Source organism: Denticeps clupeoides, chromosome 7 (genome assembly GCF_900700375.1).
Source record: "Denticeps clupeoides chromosome 7, fDenClu1.1, whole genome shotgun sequence".
NCBI classification, from domain to species: domain Eukaryota; kingdom Metazoa; phylum Chordata; class Actinopteri; order Clupeiformes; family Denticipitidae; genus Denticeps; species Denticeps clupeoides.
In genome coordinates, this window is record NC_041713.1 from 6,909,872 (window position 1) to 6,927,037 (window position 17,166).

The 17,166-nt window shown below is 42.2% G+C and overlaps 1 protein-coding gene across 14 annotated transcripts in view; it reads right to left on the minus strand.

Moving 5' to 3' along the window:
• LOC114793594 (RNA binding protein fox-1 homolog 3-like) overlaps window positions 1-17,166 on the minus strand; it is a 306,221-nt gene that overhangs the window by 171,118 nt on the left and 117,937 nt on the right. For 12 of the 14 annotated variants that reach the window (XM_028985594.1, XM_028985580.1, XM_028985581.1 and 9 more), the window contains one exon: window positions 3,696-3,823. The exons of the other annotated variants lie outside the window; for them this stretch is intronic. The gene's annotated coding sequence lies outside the window, so the exon portion shown is untranslated. The remainder of the gene's footprint in view (window positions 1-3,695; window positions 3,824-17,166) is intronic. 14 annotated transcript variants of the gene reach the window in all.

Below are 17,166 nucleotides of genomic sequence, written 5' to 3' on the forward strand. Positions count from 1 at the left end.
CCAAAAGGGCTCCCGACGCCCAGGCACAGCTGATACGACTCTAGGCACATAGCGCAAAGCAATTCCACGTTTTAATGGTCCGCTCTATTGACGCATCACCAATGGCGGGCCTGAGTGTGATATCGACACACTTGAACGTATCAACGGCAAAGTCTTCAGGGAAAAGGACCGCTTCAGCACAATAAATATAGAACAAAAGCTCCGAACTCAAAGAGGAGGAGCTGCGCAATGTTGCCGAGGCTCCCCAAAGCGCTAACGTGCGGCGTGATTGATTTATATGATCAATGGAGGCTCCTGAGGTACGCTGCAGAAGGCCGGCCAATAAACAAGGGGATCTATACCAGCGCAGAATGGAGTACATTGTAATTACAATTGCCAATTAGAAACACGTGCATTATTGAATGTAATTAGGCACTGATCAAAACCTGGAACGTTGAGAGGAACTACTCCAGTGAGAGTGATAACAGTTTGGTTACAAGCATGTAACACATGAAATTTTTCAGAGCTTGAGCCAAATGGGGAAGACATGTCATTTTTGTTCGCTAGAGACAGAGCAAGCGTGGCCAATTCATCAATAAAATGTTTCTAGCATTGTCAAACTATACGATGCAATCAAAGGAACATATGATTCCACCTGGTTTATACCAATTGATGGATTTGTAACACTGTTGCAATGTCAAGAGTGAGTTCATGGATGGAACAATAGTGGAACAAACATTAAAAGTCACGGTAAAATCAGGCTCGAGCCCTCGATCACAGCATACCAGTGCCAACCTCTCAGGGTACATCACTCAACATCATACATTTTTGTACATATTTTCAGAAAACTTGCAGATGTGAACAGTATCAGTATTCACAGTTAAGCGAGTAACCATTTGCATGTGAAAATTTGTCATCACAACCTTTTTCCTTATGTTATATCATGTTACATTATTATGACTTCCTCCACAATCGTCATGTATGTTGTTGGAAAATTGGAAGCGAGATTTGTTTCTTCTTCAAAGCCGTGACTTAAATGTAAACAGAGATTTTTTTTGTCATTTCAGCTTTTAATAATAACGAATACACAAACACAGGAAAACATGGCTGCCGCTACCATTGAAATCTCATCCTGAGAGGCTGTGCCTCTGGATGGTGTCCAGACACAGTTATAATTTCTCTAATGCTCTCTAAAATGTCAATGGCTGAAGTGATGGCGAGGCTCAAATCCTTCACGCATATTTACAGCCAGAGGGCCCAGGACAGGTTCAGAGCTCAGCTCGTGTCGAGCCTCAGCATGAGGAAGCATATTTTAAAGAAGAGTTTTTTTTCTCTCAGGACTCCTGCTGATATTTAAACCCTGGCAAGGAGATCTTTAAAGTCAGTGCTCGTACTGCCAGAGAGGGAGCATTTGATGCCCTTGCTGTGACTAGGTGGGGTACAAAATTCAGAGGAAGGTAGATGATTTTACCTATTAACTCTCTGACCTGGTCCTATATTCAAAACTGATCTCTCCTCTTCAGTTACATGGTGCTCTCCCTTACACTCTTCTCTGGGTGACACCTTGCTTTCACGAAATTACATGGACTGTCTTTCAGGAGAAACATTTGCCAGTAACTTTACCTCAGATTAGTTTACCTCATATCAGTTCATATCTTAATATGAACTCAAAAACCCTTAACAAGGTGCAAGAGTCGGCCCTGATCTGGGCTTGGGTATCTGGCGAGGGCCGGAGTCAAAGTGATTTAATACTAAATAATGTCAGTTTAACAGTTTAAACTCTTTTAGGGGTTAAATTGAACTCTGATCTGATAAACTTGGATTTGTCTCATAAAAACTCTTTACAAAGCTAATTTTATCTTGGCACTGTGTGATTGGTGACCATAATTTCTTCTCACAGGTTTTTTTCTCACACAGTTTTCTGTCACATGGCGAGGAAGGAGGACGTATATGCGCAACATCACAGGACATGTCTGAAAACATGTCTACACAACAGGGGATACATAACAGCGAAGAGAAAAGAAGGCAGCAGCTTTATACAGGTACATTTACATTTACATTTACATTTACAGCATTTATCAGACGCCCTTATCCAGAGCGACTTACAATCAGTGGTTACAGGGACAGTCCCCCATGGAGCAACTTAGGGTTAAGTGCCTTGCTCAGTGACACAATGGTAGTAAGTGGGATTTGAACCTGGGTCTTCTGGTTCATAGGCGAGTGTGTTAACCACTAGGCTACTACCACAATCAGGACTCATAATAACACAGGACAAACATGAATCTTCTTCCAGACCGGATCCTGACATTTTCACACTCATGTCACATCACACAACATTGTTTTTGACACACCAACAGACCAGTTATGGGCTTAAATATCTTGTAGTGTGTGACCGATCAGTCAAGTACTATAAACCGTTATGAATCAATCACAAGGCAAAAAGTTGTGTAGTGAAAAACAGGCACTGCAATTCATGCAGTCTGAATTGAATATGTTCAAGCAGTATGAATTCAGTACTTTGGTCAGTGTCTCTTATGCTAAACAGTGAATCTCTTATCACCGCCTTTACATTAAATACTGTGTTTAAATACAGCCATTAAAACACACTCATTCATCATATTCAAGCATAAAGCATACTTATGAGGACCATTCAGCACCTCAGTCAGCGTCTCTCTTGCAGGCAAGGTACCATGGACAGGGACAGGCAACTGCAAGAAGCTTCTGCGATACGGACTTGAGAATAAGCCTGTTTATTACTGTCAATATTAAGCATTGCATAGTCCATCTTGAGCCAAGCACAGTCCACTTGTACCAAAAAGAAATTTCCAGAAAGGCCTGAGTGCATTTCCTCAGCTGGACTTTAGCGTTCTTTTAGGAGTTGGGTGAGGGAAATCACTTAAAATGTGCACTAAATTGAGCCGTGACCCACCACGACCTCTCTAAGTACAGAGACCAAAATAGAGCAGGAACTGTTTTGCGATGATGCATTAGCGCACACACACACTTGCACACAAAGATACGAGCGTTTCCCTCCATGCAGAGACCTTCATCTGAAAGGACAGCTCCTACAGATTTTTGGGTGACAATTTTCCCGCATGTCATAATCAAATCCCTTAATAATGTGAACAATTCGGAGATTGCCCGGCGTAATGAAATTAGCCCAAGTCTTTTTGGGTTTTCAATTATCTCCAGTCGGCGGCCCAGTTTATCTCAGTCTCCAGAGCAACAGGGGCTGACAGCGGCAGCCTCACAATTAGGCACGAGCCACGGCTAATGTGATGACAAGCCTCTGTTATTTAACCTTTCGTCTGAGCCGGGCTCCACCGATCTGCTGGCCTCGCCGTCCTGCAGAAACTGCAAACTCCGGGCGGGAGGGGGAAAAACAAAAAAAACGGCCAGATGGAGAGGACGGAAAACAATTTCATCATCAACAATGAGGCCTTGTCTCCCATGCTGCCCGCCCGGTTCGCAGTTGAATTGACCCTTGACCGCGGGCTTTCGATCGGAGTCATTATTTTCTGCCTTCGACACTTTTTAACTTCTCCCTTTTGTCCTGAACTTCACAGGATGCTTGTTCAAGGTTTTGAGGTGTCAATCACTAACATCTGGAACAGTTAACAGTTCCTCCATCAAGCCATATTAGAAACAACTTTTAATACCAAGTTTAAGTCTTAGCACCATGACCTCACACCAAAGAAGTCTAGAACAAGGCTGACCTGAAACAGTCTGTAGAAGGTCTTATCATGGGTTTTGCTTGACCCTAATGGTGACCCTGACAGGTTCTGAAGGTTCCACAGTCTTCTGCTGGCCAAGTATTGTCTTCCAAGTTTCCAGTCCAGAGAATCTGTGAAAAACAATGCAACCACAACAGCATTCAGACTGAAGTACGAATATAGCTGCTTAGTTTCTCTGCCAAATATACATATGAATAAAAGAGAGAGAAAAGCATGGTTAAAAAGAAAGGGGGAAACAGGGAAGGAAGAAAGAAAACGAAGGAAAAACTCCCATTGTTTCTTGTTTGGAACGAACAGCGGTGTAAGAGTGCGAGAAGTGATAGTTAACCGGTAATTAATTTTGCAGTCTTTATCTCAAAGCAACGTGTGTTCTAGCACTGATTAAAGAGCCTCTTCTTTTTTTGTTCATTTTTTTGCATTCACATGGAAACGGTTTGATTCTGTCTGCGGTGGGGGCAATTAAGATCCGGCTTATTTATATTACAAAGGCCCCCTGTTTTAATCCAGGCCTAGATTCATGACTAATGGCATTGCTTTTAAGAACGGAATCCTTATTGGGTGAGGAGGAGCAGTGCTTTTCCGTTTGCTGAGGTGTCAAAAAACGTTAGCCCCACTCATGAGGATATTGCAATTCACCAGTGAAAAAAGGATAAGGGGATAACTTCTATTGCACTGCAGTAAATGTTGCAATGTTCCTAATTAAACCTGCAGCCCTTGAATGTGCATTAATGTAAATGGAGACCTTAAAAAAGCAATAGCAATGTAGGAATATAAAAAAAACTACAGCAAAAAAAAAAAAAAAAAAAATCCCCAGGCTACATGTTTCATGTTTATCTCTCAATCAATTTTCAATCATGCAATAAATCTGACTTATATGGTGTTTTTAAATAAAGGTAATTGTAAAACAACAGTAATAATATTCATAAAAAATCTAATAATAAAAAAAACAAAGGTGCACAACTCAGCAGTTGAAGTGTTGAAATCTGAATAATGTGGCTGCGTGAAGGGCGGGGGGGCTTGTGTGCACCTATGCACATCCTCTGCATTCCAAGGCACCGGAGCACATTTCTTCACAGCCATGTGACTCAGGAGCTAATACTGCCATCTACTGGGCGCTCGCTAGGGATGGAGAGACTTCCTAGTCCTACAAGAGACGATTTGTGCCACCCTCTGTCTGTTGTATTCAGACATATTTTTTTTAGTAATGCACATTTTGTTACTAGATAAACCTGCACAGATTGTTTGACTGATTGGAAGCAAATGTCCTGCTCACCAGGAAAAAGCGTAACGATTTTACCTTCAGGTTGGCTTTGTGGCATACCTCAGAACATCTCACTTGTGGATGCACAATCCAAAAAAATAAGCTTTTCCATGCTGATGGCCTATTTCAATGTACAGATGAGAAAGAACTGGACTGCATATTTTATTCTTACCAGGGTCCCATGAATTGCATTTTTGTTCCTAATGCCATTAGGCATAAAACATTATTAATAGCTAAACAATGTAATTAGTCAGTACTCCATGAACAGAAGAGGAATGTCCTGATCCTGCATGTGGACTTTATGATGAGCTGACGGCTCTCAAGATGTTCACTCGCTTAGGGCCATATGGTGCAAAACACGTCTGAAAACAGTTCTGAACCAAAGTTTTTTTTTTTTTTTTTGGTCCTCATAAGAAGCTGCAACAACTGATTTGCCCACAAGGTGTCTCTGCCATGAAAGAAATCTTACTGACTGTCAGCGCTTCCATTTCTGGGACCTTCTCTGTCCTCACTCGACCCCCCCTGCTAAAAACTACAGCTCTATGCACATGGGAGGCTGATAGAAGGGAGCGAGAGAGGAGGAGACAGCGCACCCACGGTGTACACATTCCATCCAAAACATGTCACTTCGCATGCACAACTCGAGACATGAATGCAACCTGCGCTTCAACAGAACGGTGCCAGCCAAATCCAAAAAACTGGTAATTAGATTTTCTGGGGGGCAGATTGAGGGGGTGCCATGCAATTTTCTGCTGGCTGAACAAAAAAATGAAAGATCGAAAGAAAGAAAGAAAGAAAGAAAGAAAGAAAGAAAGAAAGAAAGAAAGAAAGAAAGAAAAACGGCACCATCTTTTCATCCCAATGGGCCAAGTTAGTGACGCTCTCGAGACAATTCTTATTTCTTTGCAAACAGAGACTACCTCTAGGACACAGATTGCCATGCATGGTCTTAACTGTTCTACTCAGCCCATGAAGAAAACACTTCAACTGGAACACAGAGAGATGCGGATGCTTGGAAAGATATTTTGCTGCACGCTGGACGAAAATGTTACCGTTAATTATTCACCGTCATATGGGTGGATTTCTGTTACAGAGCGTCCATTATGTGCAATACAACCGAGGAGCTGAAAGGATATCGATTTCGCAAAATGCCCCCTTCTGTGTCGTTAGGCTGTGAACGACTTCAAATGGAATCGATGAAAGTCGCTGTTAATCACAGTACATGTCAAAAAATGTCCAAACTATTTCTTTCAGAAAGTAAATAGGGTATAAACAATAGAAACGTCGCAGGTACGTTTAGGGTTTGCCTTGTGTCATGGAATTCTCTACAGCCATTAAAAGAATACAAATGACTCACTCCATGCTAGGAGAAAGCAAATAAACGAGCATAAAGGGACCACACGGTGCATTAATGGCTGAACCTGGCGGCCATTGTGCAGCTGGTGTTTTTGGTACGAAGATTATTCCCAAAATGTGCCGTCCACCTGTTGTTCTTTAAAGGTCCCCCATTATGACATTTATTTTGGCTTTTATGTTGGTCCTAGTGGTCCCTTATACTTTATCTGAAGTCTTTCTCCAAAATTAAGCCACGGTGCAGAATTAGAGCCACCTTGATCTAGTCCCACAGTGAGTTTTCCCCGGGATGCACCGTTTCTGTGTCTGCCAATGGCAATGAGGAGGAGAGAGGCTGAACGTGGAGGAGAGCGGCCTATCACCATTTCTAGCCACTGCAGGACCATTGACAGGCTAGGGGGACTCGTACTAATATTAAACAATCTCACAAAGTGAAATTTTCATAATAGGGGACCTTTAACATCCCTGGGACATTAGTTCAGACCTGAAGAGAACGACTACATTTACATTTATGGCATTTACCAGACACCCTAATCCAGAGCGATTTACAATCAGTAGTTACAGGGACAGTTCCCCTGGAGACACTCAAATGTAAGAGTCTTGCTCAGGGAAACAATGGTAGTAAGTGGAGTTTGAACCTATGGTCTTCTGGCTCAAAAGTGAGTGTCTTACACACTAGGCTACTAGTGTTGAATTCGAAAACTCGCCGGACATATGAGCTTATCCATCCTCAGTTGTGATCTCTCTTTCGGGTCTCCTTGGTGGCATGAAGCATGAACTCATTACACATGTTTAATAACTTCTGGCTCTATAAAAGTCGCAGCGTGTGGGGCAGGGACAATGTGTTTTATGGTGGTGATAAAACACAACACCGAGGTGGAGAGCCGGAGGGGCTGATTGGAATGGGGAGAAGACGGCATGAAACCTGTTAGACCTTTATTCACTTCTCTGCTGAGGACCGTACATTGGAAGTCAGTGTAAATGAAGGCCTGGACCATGCACAGTGCATTCTGCCTTCTAATATGCCGACTTCTCAATCAAGATTCAGATTAAATGTTAAAGAATTTTAAAGTGCAGTATTGTAAGCATGTTATAAAATTTGTCAAATGAAGATAATCTAAAAAAATAGTAATAATATGAGTTTTGTATTTATTAGCCCAACAACCAGCTAAAAACCAGTCCTGTCTGGTAATGCAACTGCACACGATGAGTCAAGTCTGCATTCAGGCCTGCCTTACCACTTATTTTTTCTAAAATTAAAAGATAGATACAGACACAGACACAGAAAGGTCCCTCAGTCCATACTCTGTGCTCATTTTGCTGATTTGGACAGAATGAAGCAGCACCACTGGAAATCATGGAGCCAATATAGCCAATAATCAATTGAACTTACAAGAGAGGTTAAAAGAGATAGTAAAGATATAATCATCATCATGGCTGCCACTAATTTCCTCTGCTTGAGTAATGTTTGTTAACAGATGAGGTAATAGATATAAAGCTGTATCATGACCAGTACACTGACTCACTTTCATTAAGCAAATCTCATTTTAATCTCATTGTACATGTGCGAAGAGATAATAAAGACATTCTATTCTATTCTATTCTATTCTATTCTATTCTATTCTATTCTATTCTATTCTATTAACACACTTTTACCTATGGACAATTTAGAGTCCACAGATCACCTACATTTACATTTACAGCATTTATCAGATGCCCTTTTCCAGAGTGACTTATAGTCAGTAGTAGCAGGGACAGTCCCCCCTGGAGCAGTGTCTTGTTCAGGAAAAAATGGTAGTCAGTAGGGTTTTTGGGGCAGTGGTGGCCTAGCGGTTAAAGAAGCGGACCCATAACCGGAAGGTTGCCGGTTCGAATCCCGATCCACCAAGGTGCCACTGAGGTGCCACTAAGCAAAATACTGTCCCCACACACTGCTCCCTGGGAACCTGTCGTGGCTGCCCACTGCTCACTAAGGGTGATGGTTAAAAGCAGAGGACACATATCTTTGTGTGCACCATGCTGAGCTGCAGTGTACCACAATGACAATCAATTCACTTTCTCTTCACTTTCATCCTGTGACTTTGTTGTCTTTTGGTTCATAGGTGAATGTGTCACCCATTAGGCTACTTCCCCTCACCTAGTGTGCAGGATGAAGCTAGAGAACAAATCCTCCCCAATGCGGGGACAGCATGCAAAACACACACACACACACACACACACACACACAAGGTCCGGGATTCATCTAATAAAAAGACTGGACCCCGGAGGCCCTTCAAAGAAAAGCTACACCCCCAAGAACAAGCCAGCTATCTGCTGATATGCTGCCCCCTATTTTATGCAGAATACGAAAAAAAATCCGGATAATTTGTCATTCAAAAGCAGGAAACATTTCTCCTGGTTTGGTATGACTGCGTTTTGGTCGAATTTACCACAGCCTTGGAAATGTGATGAAGGTGTTCATATAGGGTGCTCCCCACAACATTATTTCGGGTCCATTTTGTGGGCAATGTTTATGCATGGCTTAGGGTGCAGTTTTCAGTTGCAGGCACAAGAAGAAAAGCAAATCATGTTGTATATGCATCACAGGGCATCTGCTAAAAAATACTCCTTTTAACCGCAAACAGACACCCAAAATCATGCGTACTCAGCTGCTCTCTCCCCTTCTTTTGTTTTTGACGTGGCGATGAGGCCGGGGCAGGCGGGGGTGCAGGAACAGGGCAGGGACTCGTGTAGCCAGCATGCGGAATGAGACAGGCAGCTTGTACTGCGCCCCGCGTGCTTGTACCACTTTGAATTCTGGGCAGGATGTCGGGTTCTGTCCAAAAAACGGACAGTCAAGGCAGGGGCTGATTCCGTCCGAGACCGAGAGGGATCCAGAGGGGATTTTTCCCCTCGTCTTGTAGCAAAAAAAAAAAAAAGACAAAGGAAGGAAGGTAAAAAAAAAAAAAGGTGTGAATAAATGCTGGCTGTGTTCACAGCTGAAAGGGGTGGGCTGGTGGGGTGCGGTGGGGCTTTGTGATCGGTGGGCGCTGCACTGCAGTGGACACTTTACAAAGACAGGAGCTTCATGGCTCTGTGTGCACTCGGCGCCTGGCTGTGGATCAGTGGCACCTGCCTTTGTGTGTGTGTGTGTGTGTGTGTGCGAGTATTAACATTGTGTGTTGCACCTGGATCAACTTGCAGGCAAAGGAATGTCCTCAGGCTCAGCAGCCACCAACCATAACACACACGCTGCAGTCCCCTCCATGCTCAGACACCAGTACAGGAAAGGGGAGAGGAGGAAGCAGCAGCCTTCACACATGGTCACAGAGAACATGACACATAGTCCAGAGAAATGACCAAACCCTCACACACACTCACACAGCTACAGATGTAGACTACCTCGAATTGAATAAGGTGTGTCTGACTGCTGACTTCAAAAGTGAATCTATATCTATCTATCTGTCTGTCTGTCTGTCTGTCTGTCTGTCTTTCTGTCTGTCTGTCTGTCTGTCTGTCTGTCTGTCTGTCTAGATAGATAGATAGATAGATAGATAGATAGATAGATAGATAGATAGATAGATAGATAGATAGATAGTCAGACAGACAGACAGATAGCTAGATATGTAGAAATGTAAAATACTGCTTCACGCTGCAATCAAATTTTCTGTTTCTTCCTAAATGAATTCAATTACATTAATTCCATAATTTGCACACTTTTATCCACAAAAAATAAATTCTAAATAATAAAAAAAAACACTGTGATATTGTGCACAAATATAAAGTGCATATATTCTTCATAAAGAAAGAGAACACATAAACTGTATAGCTCTTTAAGGCATGTTAAAGGCTCAAAAAGAGTTCTGGAGTAGGCGTCTGAGAGAGTTGATAAGACGACAGCTTTTCACATCTTACTTTGGCATTGCATGTCTCCTTATTTGGCAGCAAACTTGTTTTGCCTCTTTATTTAAAAAAAAACTGTGCCAACTGTTTCCTCTTTCATTCACAAAGGTGGAAATGATCTAACCTGCATTACTCGTTTATAAATATAGATCAATATAAAAATAAATAAGTATTCACAGCTTTGTTTTCAAAATTTTCAAGTTAACATACGTTATCAGGCACTGAATGAATAATTATCTGCATACTGTACCGTTTGGAAGTAAATAACATTAGAATTAATTTACATTTACATTTACAGCATTTATCAGACGCCCTTATCCAGAGCAATTTGCAATCAGTAGTTACAGGGACAGTCCCCCTGGAGACACTCAGGGTTAAGTGTCTTGCTCAGGGACACAATGGTAGTAAGTGGGTTTTGAACCTGGGTCTTCTGGTTCATAGGCGAAAAATCTGTGTGTTTGTAATCCAGTAAAATTTCTTACAAGAGTTTTATTTTAAAATGTGACAAAATATAATTGTATATTTAAAATTCTGTTCAAAATCCGATTGCAGCATTTTATTGTTTTCAGTTCTTGATTCTTGATGAAGTTGTTACTTGATGAGCATGTGCGGCATGTGACTTTCTGCCCCATACACAGCCTTTTTGACCACGCCACAGCCATTATGACCCCTTGATAATACAGAGGCATAGTGACATATGCACCTTTATTCACGGTAATAAGCAAGGGGGCTTCTTAATGTGGTCACGAACAAAGGCCTTGAGCGATGTGGGTGGAAAACAGTCTGACTATTCACCTGGGAGCCCATTCACTCCCAACCATTCCTCCATTATTTCTCACCTGTGAGCAAATAGCCCCAATTACTCTCGCCCCATGGACCATTCAGCAGCTTTCAGCATCATAAATGTAATTAGGTTGAGGGGCTAACACTTAACAGCAAAATATGTAATTGAGCACAAGCTATTAAGCTCGAACCAGCCTTAGATTCCATAAACGGGCACAAGTATGTGACCAGATGCTGAATTGATGGAACGCCGCTAATGCTTGTTTAATTGTCTGCAGTTAAGCACAGAAGCACAATACTCTTTTAACTGAGAGACCTGAAGACAAAGAGCCACTGGCCATCATGAACACGGTTCCCCTTACAGCTCAGGTCTTTCAAAGCACTGAAACCGTCAAGTATCATTCGACTACATAAAAGTAGCAATTAAGGTGTTGAATTAAATACAGAGGAACAGTTACACAGTTATAACTGTAAAATGTAACATGAAACAACTGGATAAGTAAGGAGCGTGAACACTGCCAGTTTGTAATATGTGTGAATACCGTATTACAGCACTCTGTACACAAGTGCATAGACTGGTACAAAACATGGTTCGGTGAACAGGAACCCCACAATAGAACTACACTCTAGACTGGCTGGCATTCTTAACTGATATAAAGCAAAAAATTTACGGCAATGTAATAATCTAACAATGCTGTATTATTATTGTTGCTTTTAATGAGCATGCAACACAACACAATCAAAAGCATTTCAACCATTTCCACGACATTCACCTCAACCCAGAGGAATGCAGGTATTTAAACACGGGGTAAACTAATTTACATTCATAACTACTTTTTGAACCTTTTTTACACATATATACTTTGTTTTATATCAGGAGGTTATTCTTTTTGGACCAGATTGTAATATTTATTATTTCATTAAAAAGAATCTGAAAGCGAAAACCAAACCGCAGATTGGCTGGATGCATCTTTTCCGCTAGTGCCGGCCATGCTGGGCATCAGCACACAGCCTGTGCTGAGTGACCAATCTGTTTTACAAACACGCACAAAATGGCACAAGTGCATATATAAATTTTCCAGTGTGTGCCTGTGCAGAACAGATTGGGTACTGACTCTGGGCCCACGTCTACGAAGGCATCATGAGCAGCACTAACTTTCACAAAAGCGAACGTCAGTCATGTTAATATATGCTAATTACAAAAACGATTTGTTCATTAAAGCATTTGCAGAAATATGTCAATGTGCTCTGTGAAGTTCATGCACAAAGACTATGGACAATAAAGACTATGTACAATAGATGTGGAGTCAGGTAGGTAAAGGTATAGGGCAGGAGATGGAAGGCATCTGTGAACGGTAGACAAAAGCAAACAGGTGAAGAGAGTCAGAAATGAAGTGTTTGAATCAAACACACACACACCCACTCAAGGGGTAAGTGAAAATGTCTCCTGTCTCCTTCCCGTAAAACCACAGTCTGCCACCCCACCCCACCCCACCGTCCCCATTCTCCAGCTCAATCTGAGCGTTTAACTCCAGCTTCTCTAAATGGCCAGAGGTCAGAGCTGTATCATCTGTTCCGCGCAGAGACACAAAGGTCGTCAGGTGTGCTTTATTTCACTATTGTGTGGAGAAATATTAGATTTTCCCAGGCAGGGCAAATCCTACCCGTGGGCTCTGAGCCAGCCAGGGAGGAACAGACAGAGCAAGAGGGAAACACACACACACACATAGTGGCAGGTCAATAAATTCTGCAATCCCAAATCTCCTTAAAAATCCCTTCTTTATTCATGAAAATGTGCTGAAACAATCTTTTTTTTTTTTTTTTGGTGGGGCAGTGTAAGAAAAAAAGTGTTTGTGTGCCGAACAAGGGCTTTCTTAATCCACATCGGCCGTATGTGTTGAATAGAGAACGCGGCTCTCAAAACTTATGAGATGCGGCAGCTGCTCTTTCATTCTTGACTGCGCTGATTAGTTTAAGGAACACATGAGGGCTTTTCTTAAACGCACTTTATGAAGGAATACGGCAGGCTGGGAGATCATCGTATCCTTGGCGTAGACGAACAAGGAGAATCGGAAACATGCAAATCCTGCAAAAGCAAGAGGCCTGTGAAGCAGACCAATTCCGACACCTTAAACATTTCTGGGACATTTTCACAGCATCCCGTGAGAGCCGTTTAATCAAAGCAGAGATCATCAATACATTAATAAGACCTCCATTAAAAAGGGGAAATGAACTGTTTCAGTCTCTGACCAAATCAAAGCCTCATGTGTTCTGACATATGTTAAGAAAAATGTTTTGTGTGCATACAAGCAAATATATAGTAAAAATGTACACATATATCTGTGCACATATATAGGGAATGATGGCATATTTATGGTATTTCTCATATATATATATATATGTGTGTGTGTGTGTGTGTGTGTGTGTGTGTAAATGAATGTGAATCTTTGCATGTACTGTATGTGCACATTTTTGTATTAATGAGGTGCGTTAGTATGCCAGTACGGCCATGTGTGTGTGTGCGTGTGTGTGTGCATGCATGTATCAGGGTGTACACTCATACGTGCATATGCAAAGCCTACGTCCGCCATCTGTGGAGGTGAAATGTGGCCCGAAAGAGGCGGGGCTTGGTGCGGCGCCGCGTGATTACGCGTCGTGACCCAGGTGGGCCGAACAAGCGGTGGTGGTCTCGCCTTGTATCCGTTCCCGGCCGCCCACTTGCTCCCATGTCTGAGCGCGCGCTGCTCTGTTCTACGTGCTGTAATGAAACGGCGGGCCTGCTCACACCCCCACCCGATACGCCTAATGAGATAAATTTGCGCCTCGCAACAGATGCATGGAATATACACTAATGGCTACCATCTGTCACTCATCACTGGAGATGGAGAGAGGGTGGAAGAGTACACGACTAAATCTGATCGCTGACGAAGGAACAGGAAGAACGCGAGGAAGACGTCCGGGATTACGCTCTATACTATCCAATACAATTCAAAAGAGAACCGCATGTGCATCAAACTCCCTTTCTGTTTTGATTGAAGACATTTAGAGGAAAAATACCACACAGCCTTCCTGAAAGCCGCGCACAACAAAACGAACACCAGTGTAGTGCTTACAGTCAGTGGGGAGTTCTCTTTCCTTTCCACACGCAGCGCCCCCACCCCCTCTTTAACAGACAGCCATTCTCTCAGCCATGCTGCTTTGGTGGCTTTGTACACTCAGGCAAGACTTAAATCCTTTTGTTAATGTCACTGTTAGGCTGCGGTTGTGCAAACAGTCGCGGTTCCATTTATAGTGTCTAATCCTGTGGTGAGCGCTAATATATTTTAGCCTCATTTTAAACCTTGCCAAGCATTACTGCTCATGGAGATGGGGAGACAATGAGATGGAGAGCGTAGCAGTTGCTGTATCACACCCCGACGGCGCCGGGAAAACATTAAAGAACTCATTCTGCGGCTTCCCTTTTTTCTCCCCATCTGAAATCATCCCATAGCATATTCAAAACGAGTGTTATTTCTTTCTGTCTCTCCCCATCTCTCTCTCTCCCTTTCCCCCCACTTTTAATCATCAAAACGTGGTTTTAATCATTTATGCTCCCCACCCTACTCTCTGTGTTTGACATGCATAACCAGCTCCTTTGTAAAAACAACAACAAAAAAAAATTGTTCATTACTGTTAATGAACCCTCTGTTGACTGACACCAGCATTCTTCTGTTTCATCAACCAGTTGAGGCCAGTTCAATTAAGTGACTGGTTACCTGCAAAAGTGAGCTCTGCAAAACACAGCCCAGGAAAAAAAATATATCAGTCCCAAAGTACAGGCCAAAAAAAAAAAAAAAAGAATGACATGCAGACATTTGAAAGTATTTTGTCGGTGACATTTTAATGCTGCTGCGGTTTGGAGTGTTCACAAGGAACAAAGCAATTCTCTCTGGCTTGTTAAAACACCAACACCAACAAATGGTGTCATCTGATTTGACGCCTGACTGGACCAGACCACTTTGATGTGGAGAGGTGGTCTGCAGATAACTGATGTCAGCATGTCTGGCTGGGCAAGCCATTTCCAAACTCTATTCTGCCGCCCCCAACTCCAGTGTTTTACTTGCCTGGGGCAACAGGTCAGTCATTAGTATTGAACCATGGATAAGTCTGTTTAATTAGCCAGTGCGTAATGATCAATTGACTGTCTAGTGGTCAATTTAACAGAAAGCTAATTCACATCAGAAGTAAGTTGCTAATTAGTTGTAATTAACAAACAAGTTCAGCTTTCAGATCAGAAGGGCTTTATAATGGTATGCAATGGATTCCAACTCGTCATTTACATCCTTCAATGTAACAGATGTTACAGATGATGGTACTCGGCTGAAATGATGAAGCTGACAATGGTGTCATATGTAGAAGAGCTAAGAGATACTCAATGATATTTCATCTTTTAAAATACCTTTTCATCTTGTTTACCGTGTTAAATCAGTCACAATGTAAAACCAACTGTTCATCCATTAATAAATATGAACAGCAAATCAGTGGCGTAGTAGCAACTAGAAACACTAGTTCTACACTCTGACTCAGGTCACACACTATATATAACCGATTCCTCGTAATCAGGAATGGGATGCCAGAGCCCATCTCAGGGCACTGGGCATGCCACTCACATCTATGGAGAGGTTTTGCGTTCTTGTGTGCAATGCCTTTGGACTGTGGGAGGAGACTGGAGAAGCCGTGTCAACCCCAGCCGGACTTGCAACTCACAACCTTGGAGGTGCAAGGCCATGATGTTAACTGCGAAGCCACTGCGCGGTCAATATAGAACTGCACCATGCAGTGGTAATATAAAATGGCATAGCAATTACAGACAGCCTCAAAAAGCACATGAAAAAAAGGACATAAACCAACAGAATGCATTTCCACATCTCATTGCCTTTTTTCCATCTTGTACCTTGCTCGGGTCGAGAACTTTATTTTTTATGCACGCATAAAAAACGAACATAACGGCAGATAATCGCTGAAAAAGAGCCCCAACCCGAGTCCAATGAAACACATGATGGAGCACATGATTGGGTGAATCTTTGCTCCTCATTTGCATGGACAACGCTCGCAGGGCTGAAGCAATCCATTAGTTCAGAGAGGATGTTAAGGAAACCCATGCAAATAAGTGTGAAATTGCACTGTAATCATTCATGGAAATGACACGGGCATTCCATCAGAGGCCTTATTATTCCTAACACCTATTGGTGAAGGGGGAGAGAAAGAGAGGTGGAGGAGGGAGCGAGAGACAAAAACAAACAACATGAAAAACAATAAAATAAGTGCTTATTTTCAAGACAGGGGAAAATATCATTAGCATGAAATGAGTCTGGCAAAGCTTTTGATTGTCCCCACAGTAACTCCCCTCCCACAAAACCTACCCCCAGCTGAATTAAAAGCTGAATAAAGACAAGGAAACAAAGGGAGACAATGATCAAATGATAGTCCCTCAAGAAAGATTTATGAGTCTCACGCACACATCTATACACAAACACACACACGCACACACACACAACTAAAAGAGAGTGGAAACTAATTGCATGTCTACTTAATACCATATGTTTTTATTTTGGCTGCCAAAATTATTCAGAAAAATTTAAACGATGGGATTCATTTAAAATATTTAAGGCAGAAAAAAAAAGTTAAGAGGAGCTGTGTTTTGTGTGACAAGGGTGGGCTTGTCTGCCATGCAGGGAGCTCAGAAGCAGCAACCAATTGTTCTTGCTTACATTTACAGCATTTATCAGATGCCCTTATCCAGAGCGACTTACAGTAGTTACAGGGACAGTCCCCCCTGGAGCAACTTAGGGTTAAGTGTCTTGCTCGGGGACACAATGGTAGCAAGTGGGGTTTGAACCTGGGTCTTCTGGTTCATAGGCGAGTGTGTACCCACTAGGCTACTACCACCCTTGCTTGCCTACAACATGCTTAACCCGCAATAAACTCGATTGCTTGGCCAACAAGGTCATGTTTGGGGAATCAGCATACTTGGTCTTGATTGGCTGGTGCTTGTGTTGTTATAAAAAAAAAAAATATATATATATATATATATATATATATATATATATTTATTTATTTTCTGCCATCAGCAATGTGAAGTGACTGACAAATAATTCAGTTTGGCATCTCATGACATCTATTTTCTATGCTTAG